The 16,591-nt window shown below is 39.1% G+C and overlaps 1 long non-coding RNA gene across 1 annotated transcript in view; it reads right to left on the bottom strand.

Moving 5' to 3' along the window:
- The window catches only part of LOC137764880 (uncharacterized), a 32,198-nt gene extending 15,694 nt beyond the window's left edge, over positions 1-16,504 (bottom strand). Inside the window, exon 1 of the long non-coding RNA XR_011074078.1 lies at positions 16,128-16,504. This is a non-coding gene — a long non-coding RNA (uncharacterized lncRNA). The remainder of the gene's footprint in view (positions 1-16,127) is intronic.
- Between the last annotated feature and the right edge of the window lie 87 nt (positions 16,505-16,591).

Here is a 16,591-nt window from a genome sequence, read left to right as displayed (position 1 = left end):
AAGGGAAAGGAGAGCCACCCACTTAGTTCTCCAGTGTCCTGTTCTCAACTTGTAGAGCAGCTTTAGTTCTGGTCTTGGAGGATAGTTTGCACTCATTTCTGTTTGAGAAATGCCTTTGCTGATGAGCAGATAAATCCCTGCTGACTACAGAAACAATATAGTCTACAAGACACTGTGATCATGTCACTTCTTTGTGCAGTTCCTTGTGATGTCTCTCCGTCTTATTTAAAGTCCAAGTCTTTCCAATAGTATGCATGTGTGCTGTTGTAGACCCACACAAAAATGGATAGCCACATGCTCAGGTAAAAGCTCAGAGTCTTGTTAGAAACAGGGAGAAGGGGTTAACAGATACTGGGACCATTAACAGTCTCTGTCAGATACTAAAATGCTATAAAGCCACTATAATTAAAAATCTGGTGTGTTATATTTCAAAATAAAGAAGCAAGGTTAAAAACCTGAGGTACTGAGACGTGAATAGAAAAACAGATAATCGGAAAACCTTTATCTTATATTACATTTTCATTATGTGTCTGGGTCTATATTCATGCTCATATGGAAGGAGTTTTTTTTTTTATTGGAGTATAGTTGATTTACAATGTTGTGTTAGTTTCAGGTGTATGGAAGGAGCTTAAATTGGTACATTTCTCAGGGCAACCGGGAAAAATGTATCAAAATTACAAGTGCAAATACTTCTTTTACCTTTTTTTAGTTGAAGTGTAATTAATTTACAGTGTGTTAGTTTCAAGTGTACAGCAAACTGATTCAGTTTTATGTTCTTTTTCAGATTCTTTTCCATTATAAGTTATTACAACATATTGCGTATAGTTCCCTGTGCTATACAGTAGGTCCTTATTGTTTACCTACTTTATATGTAGTAGTGTGTATCTGTTAATCCCAAACTCCTAATTTATCCCTCCCCACTTCTATCCCCTTTAGTAACCATAAGTTTGTTTTCCCTGTCTATGAGTCTACTTCTGTTTTATAAATAAGTTCATTTGCATCATTTTTTAAGATTCCACATATAAGTGATATCATGCTATTTGTCTTTCTCTGTCTGACTTATTTCACTTAATATGATTGTCTCTAGGTCCATCCATGTTACTGCAAATGGCATTATTTCATTCTTTTTTATGGCTGAGTAATACTTCATTGTACATATACCACGTCTTCTTTATCTAGTCATCTGCTGATGGACATTTAGGTTGCTTCCATGTCTTGGCTATTGTAAATAGTGCTGCTATGAACATTGGGGTGCATGTATCTTTTTGAATTCATGTTTCCTCTAGATATATGCCCGGGAGTCACGGGCATATATTAAAAATCTGGTGTGCTATATTTCAAAGTAAAGAAGCAAGGTTAAAAACCTGAGGATCAGATTGTTGGATCATATGGTAACTCTCTTTTTAGTTTTTTAAGGAACCTCCATACTGTTCTCCATAGTGGCTGTACCAGTTTACATTCTCACCAACAGTGTAGGAGGATTCCTTTTTCTCCACACCCTCGCCAGCATTTATTATTTGTAGACTTTTTAATGATGGCCATTCTAACTGGTGTGAGGTGATACCTGATTGTAGTTTTGATTTGCATTTCTCTAATAATTAGCAATATTGAGCATTTTTTCATATGCCTGTTGGCCATCTGTATGTCTTCTTTGGAGAACTGTCCATTTAGGTCTTCCGCCCATTTTTTGACTGGGTTGTTTGTTTGTTTGATATTAAGCTGTATCTGCTGTTTGTATATTTTGGAAATTAATCCCTTGTCAGTAGCATCGTTTGCAAATATTTTCTCTCAATCCATAGGTTGTGTTTTCGTTTTGTTTATGGTTTCCTTTGCTGTGCAAAAGCTTTCAGGTTTAATAAGGTCCCGTTTGTTTATTTTTGCTTTTATTTCCATTACTTTAGGAGACAGATCCAAAAAAATATTGCCACAATTTATGTCAAAGAGTGTTCTGCCTGTGTTTTCCTCTAGAAGTTTTATAGCATCTGGTCTTACATTTAGTTCTTTAATCCATTTTGAGTTTATTTTTGTGTATGGTGTGAGAAAATGTTCTAATTTCATTCTTTTCTATGTAGCTGTCCAGGTTTCCCAGTGCCACTTATTGAAGAGACTGTCTTTTCTCCTTTTGTATATTCTTGCCTACTTAGTTGTAGATTAATTGCCCATAAGTGTGTGGGTTTATTTCTGGGCTTTCTATCCTGTTCCATTGATCTATTATTCATTTGTTTCTTAGATTCCACATATAAGTGAAATCATACAGTATTTGTCTCTCCCTGACTTATCTCACTTAGCATAATGCCCTCTAGGTCCATCCATGTTGCTGCAAATGGCAAGATTTCATTCTTTTTATGGCTGAGTAATATTCCATTATTTTAATATGCACCACATCTTCTTTATCCACTCATCTATTGATGGGCATTTAGGTTGCTTCTGTATCTTGGCTATTGTAAATAATGCTGCTATGAACATAGGGGTGCTTATGTCTTTTCTAATTAGTGTTTTCATTTTCTTCGGATAAATACCCAGGAGTAGAATTGCTAAGTCATATGGTAGTTCTGTTTTTAATTTTTTGAGGAATCTCCATACTGTTTTCCATAGTGGCTGCACCGAAGATGACTTTTCTAATTATTACATTTGTAAAGAATAAACTGGGAAGGCTCCACTCAGCCCCTTCTCTTCCCAACACCTGCACTGAGAGGCCTATAGTTGACCAACATTGCCTATGATTAAATGGAGAGAGATTTAGAATTAGGAAGCCCTCTTATATGCAAATGTAAGTCACATTCTTCAGCATCAGCTTTTATCAGTGATACAGGTCATACTTTTGATCAACTATCTGCGTAATTCTTTTGTCTTATTTCCCAATTGGCTCAGAAGCTGGGTGAGGATGAGAAGTGTTATTTATTGCTCTAAGAGCTAAAGATGCATCTAGGAATTTATCCTACAGATGTATTTACATATGTGTGAAATGACATGTGTACGAAGTTATTCATTGCAGGATTGTTTGGAACAGGAAAAGATTGAGAACAATCTAAATGTCCCTGTAGAATTATTTAACTAAATTAAGACACACTGCACAATGGAGTATTATACAGCCGTAATACTTGAGCAAGCTCCAATATAAAGTAAAAAAAAAAAAAAAAAAAGCTACAAAACAAAAACAAGGTACAGAACTATAGTATAATATGTTATTAATTGTGTAAGAAAGGGAAAAATACACAAATGTTTACTAGTGCATTCATAGAATACTTCAGGAAGGATATACAAGAAACTGGTGACTTTATTTACTTACTTTCCCTCAGGGGAAAGGGACTCAGTAGCGAGGTGCATTTTATATTTGTTGCTTCTTAAAGTCACAGAAATAATAGGTGAGTGCAAATTCAAAGCAGAAATCACACGTCACAAAGTAGTATTAAGTACCTATTCATCTTTCAAATCTTATTTGTTTAGAAGATGGGTTTAAATCAATCACTCAATCATTCAGCCAATCAGAATGCAGTTGTACTTATTTAGTCATGTAAACTGAGGCAACTGTTACAATTTGACTTTTTTTAAAAACTTAATTTACCTTTGAATAAATCAACATGTAACTGAGAACCTAAATGAAATTTTCAAGTAAATAGAATAAAAACATAAGTACATGAAGAGTTGTCCTATCTGGCAAGTTTCATCATGAAAAGTTATTTATCCGTTTATTTTCATTTATTCAGGAACTACTTATTGAGAGCCTCCTCTGTGCCAAGCCTTGCTCTAAACTCTGGGAAGATAGAGGCGAGCAAGACACTGTCCCTGTTCTTAGTAGAGCTCCCCTAACAGGGCACACAGACAATAAACAAGTAAACAAGCAGATAATTTTTAAAAAGCCATGTGCTAAAAGAAAATAAAGCAGAGCTAAGAGGACAGAGTGACTAAAGTGGGAGAAGAAGAAGTATTATTTTTCCCAAGGTAATTTGTGGGTGGTGGATAAAATTTATTAAAAACATATATTATGCCCCTCTGTGCCAAGGACTGTGTTTAGACACTGGTCATAAAGCAGTAAACAGAAGACACTGTTGCTGCTCTCAGAAAGCTTACGACATTCTGTTGAGGCGCACTGACAATAAGTAATCAAGTCAATATGTAAAATGCAGAGTCAGATTTACCACGATGCCCCAGGGAAGGCTGGGAATTGCTGAGGGTTGTAGAATGTTCTAGGTGTGCTCCTGGTCCAACCCTATTTGCCTTGTGCTCATTTTGTTGTTTTGTGACATGAGACTCCAAAGACCAATGAAGCAACATATATGAGAAGGAGAAGGGAATTCGCTGGCAGTCCAGTGGTTGGGACTCTGCGCTTCCACTGCAGGGGGCCTGGGTTCAATCCCTGCTCAGGGAACTAAGATCCCGCGGGCCGTGCGGCACAGCCAAAAATAAATAAATAAATTATAAAATTTAGAAGGACAAAAGGCTTGGGGTGCCCATGGTGTTGGAGCCTTTGCTAGGGGGGAAAAAAAAGACGAGATAAGTATTAGTGAGGATGTGGAGAAAAGGGAACCCTTGTGTACTGCTAAGATTGTAAATTGGTACAACCACCATAGAATACAGTAGTAATTTTTTGGAGATTTCTCAAAAAATTAAAAATGAGATCTAGCAATCCCACTTCTGGGAATATATCAGAAGGAAACAAAAACACTATGTTAAAGAGATATCTGCACCCCCATGTTCATAGCAGCATTATTTACAATAGCCAAGACATGGAAGGAATGTTAAGTGTCCATTGATGTATGAATGGATAAAGAAGTTATATATATAAAAGTTTATATATATAAGATGGAATATTATTCAGCCGTAAAAAAACAAACAAATCAGGAAATCCTGCCATTTTGCAACAACATGGATGGACCTTGAGGGCATTATGCTAAGTGAAACAAGTCAGACAGAGAAAGACAGATACTATATGATCTCATTTATATGTAAAAAAAAATTTTCATAGAAAAGGAGATCAGATTTGTGGTTACCATTTGCAGGGAGTGATGGGAGGAGGAACTGGATGAAGGTGGTTAAAAGGTACAAACTTCTAGTTACAAAATTAAGTACTAAGGATGTAATGTACAACATGATGACTATAGTTGACACTGATGTATGATATATAAGAAAGTTAAGAGAGTAAATCCAAAGAGTTCTCATCACAGGGAAAAAAACTTTTTTTTGTTTTTCTTTTATTCTGTATCTATATGAGATGATGTATATTCATTGAACATATTGTGGTAATCATTTCATGATATATGTAAGTCAAATCATTATGCTGTACACCTTAAACTTACAGTGCTGTATGTCAATTATATCTCAATAAAACTGGAAAAAAAAGATAGTGGTGATAAATGTTATGAAAAAATTAAATCAGGATGAAGAAGATGGAGTGGTATAATTGTGAGAGAGGTACTATTTATATAGGGTGGTCAGCAAAGGCCTCTCTGATAAGAATTTGTGCTCAGGCGTGAAAGAAGAAGGATTAGGACTTTGGAAACAGCAAGTGCAAAGGCCCTGAGGCATGTAAACTGTGAGATCTTCTGTATACTTATTATGTAAAAGGATTTTTCGTAGGCTTAGTTACTTCTTTTAGAATATTTTACATCTCCAAAAACCAGGAACAATTATATGAATAAGTACATGCACGCATTAAGCAGTAAATTCATAAGAAATACAAAGGGTGAATTTTCATGAAAACAAGTTCATTTTCTTCAGGTGAATCTGAAAGTTAAGATTGTACAAAGCTTCGGGACTTCCCTGGTTGTCCAGTGGCTAAAACTCCGAGCTCCCAATGCAGGGGGCCCAGGTTTAATCCCGGGACAGGGAACTAGATCACATGCCACAACTAAAGATCCTGCATGTGGCAACGAAGATCCCTCGTGCTGCAACTAAGAGCCAGTGCAGCCAAATAAATAAATAAATATTTTTTAAAAATGTACAAAGCTGGGAATTCCCTGGTGGTCCAGTGGTTAGGACTCTGCGCTTCCACTGCAGGAGTCACAGTTTCGATCCCTGGTCAGGAAACTGAGATCCCGCAAGCTGTGTGTGGCGGCAAAAAATTAATTAATTAATTAATTTAAAAAAAAAAAGATTGTACAAAGCCTATACTGGCCGACTCACATGTCTGCACTTGATCTCCCACAATGAACTCCTGAAATCCTAAAATGTTGAAGTTCTATTTTTATCTGTGGTCCTTTCTAGCTGTCTGACTCTCAGAACCAGAACAAACCTCTGAATCTTCCTGTGCGTCTCCCAAAGTTTGTTTTATCCAGAGTCAAAGGAGGAAGAATCCTTCAAGTTGGTAACTCTTAGCTCTGTTTTTAGAGTAAACATATCCATTTAATCAAAACAGACCGTGTACTTGCACTGAGTATTATTTTAAGGGAAACAGCACAGGACAGAGGGATAGGGGAAAAGCAAAAGAGATCAAAGCGTTATTAAACAACCTGGAATTAATGATAATAAACTTTTTAAAAAGTTTCAAAGCAGTGTATCCTGTTTTTTTCCTGTCCACCCTCAGTAAAGAAATGGTCATTAGAGAAAAGCTTGATGAATTTAACAAGACTCCGAGCTTTCCTGAGGCAGGAGGCAGAGCCTGTTTTATTTACTTTTGTATCTTCAGGCCCAAACACATGGTAGGCACACCATGTATATTTGTGGAATTAATAATTAATGTTAAACTAAGCAATAGCAACCATAATTCTTTTACACTGCCTGATGATACTTGGGTTCAATTTGATATAAGGGTTTCTCATTGTTTTTCAAAAGGCCTGCTCACGAAAAACTCAAGAGGATGCAATGGAGAACTCCCAGGCCCTGCCTCGTACTCAGAGAAAATGGGAGACTGCCTGACTGTGGGCATCACAAGAATTTCAAGGCCCAGAACCTGACGGGCCTGGTTGGCATGGCTCGCTGACTCTCAGAATAATCACCTTCTATGGTAGCCTAAGTTGTTCCTGAGGCTTTGACTTGAGGGATAGCCCACCCTACAGAATTGCTAAGAAAGGCAAACTTTGGGTGCACTCTGAAAGATTCAAGGGAGGCTATGGGGAGCCACATTCATCCTCCGGCATGTATATCCTGTTTATATCCTTCGCTCTGCTTGTTAGCTTATCCAGAACAAAACCAAGGTAATATCAACTTGAGTGGAGGCTAAGTATTTATTCTCTCCATTCCCTGAACCCAGACCAGATTCCATGGTCCAGTTTTCAGCTTACATTATATCATCCAGCTCTGTTTTTACAGTAAACGTATTTAATAAAAGATGACAATTTATGCACAGTGAGTATTATTTTAAGAGAAGCTAGAGGAATAGGCTCATGCCCTGAAAGAGCTCACTTTCCAGTGAGGGAGACAAAAAGTATAAAAACTTTTACCATTGAAAGCCATGTCGAAGCTATGGGGGCTGAGACCTATGATGAACCATGGGTCATTCACTCTATTGAATGTAACAGTGTGTAAACCTACCTTCTCAAATCACTTTTTTTTTTTAATAAATGGTAGCCATTACTTTTTTAAAATAATTAATTAATTAATTTTTATGGCTGTGTTGGGTCTTCGTTTCTGTGCGAGGGCTTTCTCTAGTTGTGGCAAGCGGGGGCCACTCTTCATCACAGTGCGCGGGCCTCTCACGTTGCGTAGCACAGGCTCCAGACGCGCAGGCTCAGTAGTTGTGGCTCACAGGCCCAGCTGCTCCGCGGCATGTAGGATCTTCCCAGACCAGGGCTCGAACCCGTGTCCCCTGCATTGGCAGGCAGATTCTCAACCACTGTGCCACCAGGGAAGCCCCTTATTTTTAATAGAATTTTAAAACATAAGATTATCCAGTACGGAATTATTTAATCTATCTAAACTGTATGAGTATACCACAATACCACACACTTCTACCTCTGATTCCAATATTTCTTTGGAGTCGGGGCAGAAGGCCACTGTACTTAACCTTGCCCTGGGGCCTGCAGTGGCTCATTGGTCACCTTGTGCAGGTGGGTTCTCTCTTTCCCAGGCAGCAACCTAAGCTGTTCCCATGGCCTGGATATGGTATGAGAGGTCTCACAGAGATGAGGACCAGAGTCTCGGTTTCCAGGGTTAGGAGAGTGGGGAGATAGTGTGCACCCCTCCCATGGGAACAAGCATCATCAAGCTAGGAAAGCTCAGGGGTTTATACCGAGTGAACCCTAATGTGTTTGTCCTAGCATATGATATAGTGTCCTTTAATAGATGAGGAAGCACGTACGTGTTGGTTCTGATAAGGTACAAAGGATCGAACTTGGACTTAGAATCTTAATTCATATACAGAAACAGGAAGAAGTGCCCCAATTGGAGAAGTGTGGGGCGCTGTGGCAGCATAGAAGAACTAACGTCTGGACTAAGACCTGAAAATGACTGACTTGACTTGTTCTCCCACCCAGCCAGCAATCCCCTTGTACCCCACCTCCCTCTTTTCTACAGTCACTGGAAGCCCAAGCCTCCCTGGTCACCTCCTCTGTATGGTCACGCTCATTCTGCTAGCACAGCTCCCAATCTGACCAAACCCCCCACCCTTCCAGGCCCTCCGAAACCTTTCTACGTGCCTTCTAGAACCCTGGAGTTCCAGATGTGTGGTAAACACTCTGCCCCCTAACCTTAACCTCCCTCATCAATGCTGCTTCTGACTCCTTGACCTTACTGTGCATGACCTGTTGATCTCCTGAGGACACTGGCTCCTCTTTAGCCTTTTCAAGTGAAATAAGTATTTCTCTCATGTCCTATATAATTCCAGGCTTGAATGAAGCATGCTTGTTTTTTCTCTTTGCTTCCCATTTCACTCAAACTGTTCTTCCTCTTTCTTCAAAAGTTCCAGCTCCTTGTTTCTACAGTTGAATGATCTCCCATCTCCCAGTCACTCCCCCTCATTCACTGAAGACTTGACTTCTTTTTTCGGCTGTGCCGCGTAGCTTGTAGGATCTTAGTTCCCAGACCAGGAATCGAACCCTCGCCCTCGGCAGTAAAAGTTCCGTGTCATAACCACTGGACTGCCAGGGAATTCCCTACTCTTATCATTTTTATCCAAATAGTTTCCTATCCAACACCCTGTGTTCTCCAGTCCACTGACCCCACTACTTCTTTTTTTAAACTGTCCATTATGTTTGTCCTGTCTTCTTCCTCCCCTTGTCTATCTTTGATTCCTTGATCCATCATTATGAAAAGCAACTCTAGCTCTTATACACTTACCTGCCCTTCTGGGTATAACTCCAGATATTCTCTGGGCCTGCAGCAGAGTAGCTGAACACTGAACCAGTGCCTTAAATTTATGACCACAGAGTTGAAACGAGCACTCAGTATCTGTTCCATAATCTCAAAAGGTTTTCCTAGTAAAGTCAGTATTTCACTGTCTGAGTCAACTATATTACATTTTCTTTTTTTTTTTTTAATCCTAAAAATTTCAACCCTCCCTTACTATCAGATAATGACCTACCATATGCTTTACTGAAAAAACTTAGCAACTAAACAGGGACTCTATTCCTCTAACCACCAACTCTTCCAGTATCTTTATCAATATCTTCTGTCTTCCCACTTGGTACAAGACAAGCACCATTGCTCTATTGAAGGCCAGTCCCTTCATATTCTGGATCCTGTCTTTTCTTGCTTTCTCGAGGACATCACTCTTATAATTGTTCTCTCATGGATCACCAATTTCTCCCTCTATTATTATGATTGATAGACTCTAGATCTCCTCCTAGCAGCCCTTTGTTCCCCTTCATAGCAAATCTTCTTAAAATAATTGTCAGTACTTCTCTGTTTCCAAATCCTCACCTGCTATTCACTGTTACAACCCACTCCAGGACTTCCATACCTATCACATCACTGAAACTGTTATCAAGTCACCTATGACTTTAATGTTGCCAAATTCCATAAACACTTCTTTTTCCTCATTTTACTGGAGGTCTTGTGAAAACTGATCTAAGCTGGTTTGACCTTTCTCAATTATTAGGTTCTTTTGTAGATATCAGTAGCCTCTAGTAGGTAAATGAGGGCTGCAGTTCTCCCCTCATTCTGAGCTAGGTACTTTACAGAGGGAATTCTATCAAACTACTATTTAGCATCCCCTATAACCATAAAATCTTGAACTTTTATTTCTCCCAATTAAAAAAAATTTGCCCCAAAACACTGATTCCAATTTTTCATTCTGAGGTTCTGGCCATTGCCGCCCCAAATTCCCTGATTTGCCCCCTGACTATTTCCAGTGTTGCCTTACTTTTCACTGCAGGTTACTAAAACCTTGGATTTCTATCTTCTTGGCTGTTCTAAAAATTTTGGGTTTCCCAGAAGAGTTACCACTTGAAATCTATTGTCTATTAATGAGGATTATTTTTGGCAGTTTTTCAAAAAGTCAATTAATTGTTGGATAGTGTGTGAGAAATTGTCTGCTGCCCTCCCTACTCCGCTGGCTGAGTGGTTCATGTCTACCTAGTGGAATTTATCAGTTGGGTAGGGTCAGGGGCCAATTACCTTCTCAGATGATGCCATTTAGTGCCATCTTCAGCATTGTAGGACTTGCTTTGGGGAACCTAATCTCAAAACTTGCAGCCCTAATTGGTTACTCTTGAAGAATATTAAGAAACCAACTCATTATTCTGAAAATTGTTGAAGAGAAGAAAAAAATCAAGCATATATCCTGCCTTTCCTGTATGAGCTGTACGTCAAGGAAACTAAAACATGAACGTGGTAATCTTTTTAAATAGAATAATTCCAGCTAATTATGTACAGTTCAGTGGTATTAAATACATTCACACTGCTGTGAAACCATCACCACCATCCATCCCCATAGCTCTTTTCATGTGGTGAAACTGAAATTCTACACCCATTAAACAATAACTCCCTATTCTCCCCTGCCTCCAGCCCCTGGCCACCACATTTACACTTTCTGTTTTTATAATATAGGTGGAATCACATAGTATTTGTGTTTTTGTGACTGGTTTATTTCACTTAGCATAATGTCCTCAGGGTTCGTCCATGCTGTAGCATATTGCAGAATTTCCTTCCCTTTTCTTTTTAATTAAAAAAAATTTTTGTTTATTTTTTTTTGGCTGCATGGGGTCATAGCTGCGGCATGTGGGATCTTCGTTGCAGCACGTGGGATCTTTTGTTGCAGCACTTGGGTTCGCTGCAGCACGTGGGCTTCTCTCTAGTTGTGGCGCATGGGTTTTCTCTTCTCTAGCTGTGGAGCGCAGGCTCCAGAGCACGTGTGCTCTGTAGTTTGCAGCATGCGGACTCTCTAGTTGAGGTGTGCGGGCTCAGCAGTTGTGGTGCACGGGCTTAGTTGCCCCGTGGCATGTGGGATCTTAGTTCCCCGACCAGGGATCGAACCTGTGTCCCCTGCATTGCAGGACGGATTCTTTACCACTGGACCACCAGGGAAGTCCCTCCTTCCTTTTCAATGTGAATTCCATTGTATGTATTGAAATCCATCCCGTTGCCTGTATATTACACATTTTGCTTATCCATTCATCAGTGAGGGGAAACTTGGGTTGCTTCCTTGTTTTAACTATTGTAAATAATGCTGCTATTAACATGAATGTACTATCTGGATTTTTTAAGTGGCTATTTTACATCTTGACTTTTTAAAAAGGTTGGATAAATTTGGATAGCCATTCTAGAACTAGTCATGGTAACAATCTTCTCAATAAATGATGCTAGAGCTATTAACTTTCTATCCATATAGAAAAAAAGGAACTTGGTCATGTACCTTATACTATATTTCAAAATTAACTTGAGATGAATGGCAGAACTAAACGTGAAAATAATACAATAAATTTCTAAAAGAAGTCAGGGGAGAATATTGTCATGACTTTGGAGTAGGCAATAATTTCTTAAATATAAAAAGCAATAATCATCCAAAGATAGGAGAGTGAAAAAGCAAGCCATGGCCTAGGGGAGGATATTCACAATACATATATCTGACATAGGATTTGTATCTAGATTATGTAAAGAACTCCTAAAAATCAATTTTAAAAATGGACAAAACACTTGATAGGCCCTTCACAAAGGAGGATGTCCAAATGGAAAGTAAGCATATAAAAAGTGCTCAATATCAGAAATCATCAAGGAAATGCAAATTAAAGGCACAATGAGATACCACCACACCATCATTAGAATGGTCAAAAGTAAAAAGAATGTAAGGGGAATTCCCTGGTGGTCCAGTGGTTAGGACTCTGAGCTTTCATTGCCAAGGGCCCGGGTTCAATCCCTGGTCGGGGAATTAAGATCCCGCATGCTGTGCGGCACAGCCAAAAAAGTAAAGTAAAATAAAAAGAATGATAGGATGTTGTCTAGGATGTTTAGCAGTTACATTGCTGGTACAAGTGAAAAATGATCTGACCACTTTAGAAAGCTATTTGGCAGTACATAGTAAAGCTAAACACATGTCTGCCCTGTGACTCAGTAATTTCACTCTTAACTATACGCCTCACAGAAATGAGTGTATTTCATTTCATTCACACAGAATGTATCTACCCAAAGACACGCACAAGAGTGTTCAGAGAAGCTTATTCATAACAGCCAAATGTCCATCAACAGAAGAATAGGTAAGTCAACTGTGGTACAAACATATACCACATATATATTTACTACATGATTCCAGTTACATGACCTTCTAGAACAGGCAAAGCTAATCTCTCCTGGTTACTTTTAAGGAGGCTATTAACTGGAAGAGGGAACTTTCTGGAGTCCTGAAAATGTTCTCTATCTCAGTCTGGGTGGTGGTTACAAAGTAGTGTTCATTTGTGAAACTTTATTAAGCCATACACTTAAAATTCATGCACTTCACTGTTTGTATGTTATAATTCAATTTTTAAAGTTTACCCCCCCAAAGACTCCTTCTTTTCCCTTTATGTGTCACAAATATTTTATTTTAGACAAAGTCTTAGTACAGAACCTGTGCTGTTTTATGAATTTCCACGTGTTGTCGCTTATAAAAGGTCTGCTTATAATTTACGTATATACCAACCTGTTCACTGGGTCAAATGTGGCATATTGGCCCAAGAAAATTTGGTTACTCACAATTATTATATAATTGGGGGGAATATTAGAGGCCTCCAGTTGTCAGACATAGGATTGGGCTCTAGGTTTCCCCCCAATAACCTCATGCTCAGGTGATCTGTTACAGTGAAGGCAGGTCTCAGACAAGATTCTGTCATACATTTGAATATCTATTAGCAGGAAGACAAAAAACCGGTCCTACAACCCATTCCCAAAGCTCAGGGAGACACTGGATTTCTGGCTTTTAGGCACTCTGATATTCATCTTACACACACACAAAAATAGAAAAGTCTAGCACAAGCCAAGCAGCCTCAGAGTGGTGCTCTCGGCCTGGAGCTTTGATTTATTTGAGTATTCTGCCACTTAGTGACAGATCTGTTGCCTAACTGTGACCAAAAATCTAGCAGTATTGGTTTTTGTTTTGTTTTGTTTTTTTTAAAATCTCGTTTAATGGTAAGTCCATTCTAGGAGGCCATCAGGGCTGGTATGACACTCTAGGCTGTCAGGGACTTGGCTCCCTTCTATTGCTGCTTTGCCATACCTATGGTGTTGCCTTCATTTTCTTGGTCCAATTTTGCTCATGACCACATCCACATCTAGCTAGTGGGAAAAGAACAAACTCATTCTCTTTAAGAACGACCTAGAAATTGCACATATCACTTTTCCATCTCATTGACCAGACATGGTCTTATTTAGCTGTAAGGGAGGCTGGAAAAAATGCAGTTTTAATCTCTGATTGGCCATGTGTTTGGTTAAAAATCAGGGGTGATCTTATTATTATAGAGGAAGGGGAGAGCCAATACTGGGGGATAAGTAACAGTCTCTGCCATAATGACAAAATTGGTCAGGCTGCAACCCTTCTCAGAAGAATTTACTCAGTTGATTATTTCTTCCTTGAAACATCCTCCCCTTTTAGCTTCTATGGCACCATATTTTCCTAGTACCTCTCAGGCTGTGCTTATTCTAGCTCCTGTACATGCTTTTCTTCCTTTATCCAGTATCCAAAAAGTTGGAATGCTAGAGGGTTCAGTCTTGGGCCCTCTTATCTTCACTGTCTGTACTCTCTCTAGCAGAGCTCATCTAATGCCATGGCTTTAAATGTCTTCTATATGCTAATAACTCCAAAATTTGTATCTCCAACCCTGACTTCTCCCCTAAGTTCCAAACTCATTTACCAACTGTCCACTTGACATCTCTACCTGGATGGCTAACAAGTATTTCAAACTAAATGTCTAAGCTAGAATAATGCCATTATCCTAGACTAATTGTTCTCAATATTGGAGGAAGGGCAGGGAAAAAGCAATAACCATCTCTTAGTATTTAGAAATGTAAGGGGAGTTTTCACTGCCACGATGGCTAGGGGTGCTACTTATATTTCTTCTAAAACTTTTTTTTTTTTTTTTTACTCAGCATCATGTTTGTGAATTTCATCAGTGTTAATGCATGCAGTTTTGGTTTATTTGTTTTCATCATTTGTATAGTTTATTATTTCATTGTTTAATTACACCACAATTTAGTTACCCATTCTTTTTTGATGGACATTTAATGGATTTCCAATTCTTTGCATTTATATACTATGCTGCTATGAATATTCTTGAACATGTCTTCTTATGCACAGATGTAAAAATTTCCCTAGAATATACTTTTAGGAGTAGACTTTGGGGCCATCAGCTATACATATCATAAACTTTAGCAGATATTACCAAGTTGCTCTCAAAAATAGTTGTACTAAATCTACACTCAAACAGAAGGTCTTTTAGTATATTATCCTACAAAATTATGTTATTAAAGAGATGGACATCAGCATGAGAGAGAGTCTTCTTGATGCTTCATCTGAAAAAAGAACCTTCCTGGTATGCAGCCAGGAATCCATTTTCCCTGAAGGGTGGTGGCTGCATGGAGCTTGGCTCCTAGAAGAGAGACAGAGACAGAGACAGAGATAGAGGCAGAGACAGAGAAAGAAGAAGAGAAGAAAGAGAAAGTAAAGGATCAGGGACCTGACGGGAACACTAAATGTTTTGCAGTAAGTGGTTTCTGGTAACAGATTGTTTCTGCAGTTCTACCCAGACATTGTGCGGGCATAAAAGGAGCAGGGTCATTTGTTTAGGTGTCACTGTCTCTAGGCAGAGTCTGGGTCCTTTCATTCCCACTGCCAAGCTCCACACCAGGACATTAGTAGGCATGTAGTAAATAGTATGCTGAACAGCTGAGTGGGCATACGCTGACATGCCTATGATTTGCCCTGTTAAATACCTATATTCTCACTGACTTGATCAAAAAGTGAATTAAGTTTTTATTTTGTCTGGTACAAAGTAGAGACTAGATAAATATTTGTTGAGTGGATAAAAGAGAACATGATTCATTTGAATTTAAACTACCTCAGCATAACTCTATTAATTTTTTCTCATTGGCTTGATGTAATGTCTGGATTGAACCTATAACTGAATTTTTTTCCAAATAAATTCATTTGATCTGTTTTGGGACTGCCAAAAAACTCTGAAATCACTTAACAGGCTATTTCACCAATGCCATAAAAATTTTAAATTTTCAAGAAAACTCAGGGGAAAATAAAAGATTGCCTCACCACAAGAAAAGACTCCTTTAAGTGACTAAAATTATTGTGCAAAAAGTATACTAATAGAAAAGGGCTCTTGGGAATTCCCTGGCGGTCCAGTGGTTAAGACTCCGCGCTTTCATTGCCGTTGGCCCGGGATTCAATCCCTGGTGGGGGAACTAAGATTAAAAAAGAAGAAGAAGGCTCTAGCAGACCAACAGGCTTCTGCACTAGATGGCCGTTCAGTTTTTTAAAATGACGTTTTTTGTTTGTTTTAAATTAATATATGCTGCTCCTCTTCCTATATGCCAGGCACAGTTCCCAGCAAGGCACATATGTTGTATCACATTTAATGCTCACGACAACTGTACGAGGTATAAGATATTTAGCAATGGCCCCATTTTATATGTGAGGGATAGAGAAGTTGAGTAACTTGCCCAAGATCACACAGCCTGTAAACTGGAGAGCCGTTATTTGAATGCAGGCAGTCTGGCTTCAGAATTCCAGCTCTTTTTTTTTTTTTGGCGGGGCTGCGCATCATGCGGGATCTTACCTGGACCAGGGATCCAACCGCGTGCCCCCTGCAGTGGGAGCGCAGAGTCTTAACCACTGGACCGCCAGGGAAGTCCTCAGAGTTCCAGCTCTTAAACGCTCTACTGTACTGTTTTCTCAACTCTAAGATTCCATGAATTTTTCATTTTTAAAAAATTTTACTTGTCATTTTTTTAAGGGGGAACTATTACGGATAATTAAAACAATTTTTTAAAAAGTATAATCTGAAAAAAAAGTCAACCACTTCATGTGAATGGACAGCCTAAGGAAGGGCTGGAAATACAAGTTCTGTCCAGAAATACTTAAAAATAAATATTTAACCTAATACCCTCCAATGTCCCGCTTGCCATTTTAACCCAAACTCCTCGAACTGAGGGCGGGACTTCTCCGGCCTTGGGAGTCCGCGGCCGCCGCGCATGCTCAGAGCGCGGGGCCGGCTCGGGTCCGCCCGAAGCCCCGCCCACC

Source organism: Eschrichtius robustus, chromosome 5 (assembly GCF_028021215.1).
Source record: "Eschrichtius robustus isolate mEscRob2 chromosome 5, mEscRob2.pri, whole genome shotgun sequence".
NCBI lineage: Eukaryota > Metazoa > Chordata > Mammalia > Artiodactyla > Eschrichtiidae > Eschrichtius > Eschrichtius robustus.
Note: the sequence above shows the minus strand (reverse complement) of the source record. Positions and strands in the feature narration are given on the sequence as shown.